We start from the raw sequence: 4,354 nt of genomic DNA on the forward strand, positions 1-4,354 counted from the left end.
CTTATCGTTTAATCATCAAGCTTGTACAGGTACAGTAGTTCTACTAAAAGTCACATGTATGTGTATATTACTGTGTGTACGTAAAATAATTAATATGTTGGCTTCTACACTATGCTGCATGGAAATTAACGAAATCAAGAAGATAGGCGTACGTGGACATAAAGTAGCTACTCCGATGGAGTTTAGATGCATTGGGTAGAAACCCAAATCCACAAGCAAAACAGTTGTTTCGCTGGCTATTAAAAAATAAAAATCTTAATTAAAATAATTAGATTTAATGGAGTGATATCACTCCCCTGTCCCTTTTAAACTAAACCTGTTCCTTTTTGAAATGGAGGGTGATGGCCCATCTGACAAAGAAACCTTAGTTGAACAAGCAATTCAATGTCCCTTACTCTTCCTATTGCTAAATTATAATAGTTGTTTTCTAGGAAAAATCCTTAACTAACTTTCGACTTTCATGAGCAAGCTGTTAAAACGGGTAAATATTGTAGAGTTTCTTTTGAGTAAATATTTTGGATTCTTTTGGGTACAGAAACTTGTGCCGACAGTAATTCGGGGGGGGGGGGGGGGGGGGGATAAAAAATAAGAAAAAATCAATCCAAAATGTTTGAATTTCTTTGTTGAATAGCGTAGATAGCAAGAAATATATGTCATGAATATTTAGAGTAAAAATTAAGTTTTGAGCAAAACCTTAATTAACTTATACAATGTCAATTAGTCGTTTATCTAAAACAGTTTCTTTTATTCTTTGGAAGTTTGTTATGAAGCTCTTCTAATTTATTAAAAATAGATAAGAAAATGCAGAATACGTCGGGGCAAGGAAAAAATCGGAATACCTTCGCACGTCTCTGCTTAAATCCAATGAAAGTGTTTGAGATAGATGCTTAGCTATATATACATAATCGGCATGTGTCTACATGAACTTATAAGAAGAATTATACGGTTCCAGAAGGTTGTCCTGTTAAGAAGAGTAATCAAATTTCTATATAAACCTATCATTTACCCAATGTTTAATTGTTCTAAGAATTTGTACGCACTTTCCAACATTATCTAGTATAGTTTATATAATACTAGACGAAATTAAACAATATATTTTTCATTTTTTAATACACCAAAGTAATATTCAACTATCCTCTTTGCATGTTTATTTGTAATCCCCTTGTGCACATAGGGACATGTGGATCCTAATATCACAAATGTAGTAGGAAGGGTAGTTATAAGGTAGACTAGTTTTTGCTTTCTTTACACACAATGTGGCGTTGTAGATGGATGATACTACATTTATATTGAATTAGATCGCAATTTAATTAGATTTTCCAAAGAAATATTATAAGATTGTATCTTGTAATCGCATATAATAATTAAGGAACTAATTTTAGGCTGTACCATAGGCATTACTTGTCTTCGGTTAAGGCTATTTCTTGACATGATAGATAACCTTTCTAGATTGTGTTTATATTAAATAACTATTAGAAAATTTATTCATTATTAAAGTCTAATGTCTCCTTGGACTATTTATTTCGAAAGGTAAATATTTCTCAACACACCTAGCTAGATGAAAATCAAATCCTTGTTTGAATTTGAAATTAATTTGAGTATAATACGTAGTCTATCATCAAGAAATAATAATCTTCAATTTGCGTATTCATTCATTTAGAACATGGTAGTTATTTATCATTTTCCAAAAATTTGTGCAAAATAATTAAATATGTAATTCCTAATTTATGAATATGCAAATAAGGACAGGCATATACACAACAAATTAAGTTTTTGACGATTTAATCATATGAAGACGGAATATTAATATCATACAAATTAACCAATCAATTAAACCACTTAATTACCGATACAGTATCGTAAAATTAAAACATGAAATTCATAATTAAAGCAGCATATTTAATCTGATCAAACCTAATTAAGATGATTACTTTTTAAAAAGGGTAGGAAGATGAGTTCAGTTTATTTTTTTGGGCGGGGGTAGAAGTGGAAAATCGCATCCAGTGCTAATGACATTGTTACTTTGACTCAACTTGTTAGTATCAACATCAATGGCATCCAAAAATTAAAAATAAATGGATAAAAAATATGTCTTATTTTGTGAATTGTGAGTTCATTCGTGGAACTAGATGAATTATTTATTTTTATTTTTTTTATTAACGTACTCTTCACGTATAAGTCAAATATTTTTTCATCGAAGATATGACAAGCACGTAATTTTATATAAATGATTGTAACTATAATTGAACTTGATACTTGTGCTAATTATAATGCATGTTGAGTTTTATAATTTAAAGTTAAATTTGTAAATAGTGCAGTTCAACATAAAAAGAAAAAATAAATAAATAATACTGTACATATTCTAGATATGCTCATAATCAATATGTTTAATTATGCTTAGCTTCATGATGTCTGATAATCAGAGAAAACTGGATCATAAACATAAAAAGAAAAAAAAAGTGTATATTCCAAATTATAAGTCCATAAATAATTGTTTCATGCATATATATATATATATATATATACAAGAAAGCCAAATTAAAGGGGTTCTCAGGGTTAAAGAAATAAAGGTGTGTTTGGGTTTCAAAGATGGTGAAAATTAGAGAGTTTGCTGTACCAACTTCTCCTCTAACTAGCTCCCTCAATGGTCAAATATGTCACGTCTCTTCACGTCACCATGTTGTCTTAAGTTTTGTGGCCAAGCAAAGTCTTAATTTCGATGATACCGGAGCTGGAGAAGTGCACGAATTTGTGTACACACACAGCATGAGTATTTTATAGTAAATACACTTAAATTCTTTTTTTGCTGTGAGATTTTATCAAACATTCCTAGAAGGAAGAAATTAAATAGGTCTTGAAATGAGTTTATATTTGTTTACATTAGTGGGAAACTAAATTTGATAAATCTTATCTTCCCAAACCCAGCTGATTCCATGCTCTCTGTAAAACCCTAAGAGAACGGGATGAACGGTATAGGTTTGCAATCTGATGGGCAGATCAAGACTCTCTCTGTGTGATCTATAGAGAGAGAGAGAGGGAGGGAGAGAGAGAAAGAGAGAGAGAGAGAGAGGGAGGGAGAGAGAGGAAGGGAGAGAGAGAGAGAGAGAGAGAGAGAGAGAGAGAGTTGGTAAAGCTTCGAATAAGTTTATACTAGGAGGTTTTTTAGGTTAATCATATAACATCATAAATTATGAGATGTTTAAATAATTAAATCACTGATTAGAAGAATAATTAAGAGATATTTATGCTAATCTTTCTTTTTCACGAAACATGCAGTGAGTCATTGGTAGTATCTAATCATTTACAAAGATCTACGAAAATTATGGTGTCATTATTATTCCTAATCATCAAGGATTAATGCCTCAAATAATATATTGTTGTTATTGAAATAGAAAAGTAATTTGTCCGAAGATCAAATCTAAACAAATATATTTGATTCGTATTTACTATTAAATTGTTGGATGAGATGATAAAGACCTGATTTAAAATTTTCTTTTTACCTATTTGTAAAAATGTGTATACGTCTTCTCTTTGACTAAAAATTAATCCACTTGTAAAGATTTAGCCTTTGTTTGGGCTCTATTTTATTGAGATTTTAGGAAAAAAATAATATTTTGAAATAGTAATTTTTTGAAAAATGAGTGATTAAAAAAGAATGAAGTTTAAGGTTTACGTATAATATTATTTTACTGAAAAATGTGGGATTGAGAAAAAGAAAGAGAAAAATGCAATAAAATGAAAATGGGGCCAAACATGGTCTTAAATTAAACTTTTAAATAAAATAGTTAACATTTGGTGTAGAAACAATAACAAACGATCATAATAAAATGTAAAATTTCTTCAACATTACTTTTGTGAAAACTTGTCTGACCATTTCCACATAAAATCCAATTTTTCTTTGAAGGAAAATAAAACAAAACTCCCTTGTTTGGGCTCCATTAAAAATGTATTTTGGTCAAAAATATATTTTTAAATAGTAATATGTATTCACAATTTTCCTCGGTCATAAGTTAGGGTTACTCATAAATTTTGGAGGTTCCGTTAAAAAATAATAGTAATAATATTTTAGAGAATGTGCAGTTGAATCATAAGAATTTTTTTTTTTTTATTTATGTGTAATATTATTTTATTGAAAAATGTAATTTTAAAGAATAGAAGCCATGCAGGGGCTAATAACCGCAGGTGTTCCAGACAGCAGTTAGTCCAATTGGAGAGTTAATATCTTCAAAAATTTTAGGTCATATTCGTAACCTCGTTGATTTTAGCTCTACTAATTTCACTCGTTTGGAACTTAAAATTCATTAGATAAGGGGGGGAAAAATGAAGCCCTCATGTAACAAAAAAAAAAAAAAAA

Source organism: Olea europaea, chromosome 10 (assembly GCF_002742605.1).
Source record: "Olea europaea var. sylvestris chromosome 10, O_europaea_v1, whole genome shotgun sequence".
NCBI lineage: Eukaryota > Viridiplantae > Streptophyta > Magnoliopsida > Lamiales > Oleaceae > Olea > Olea europaea.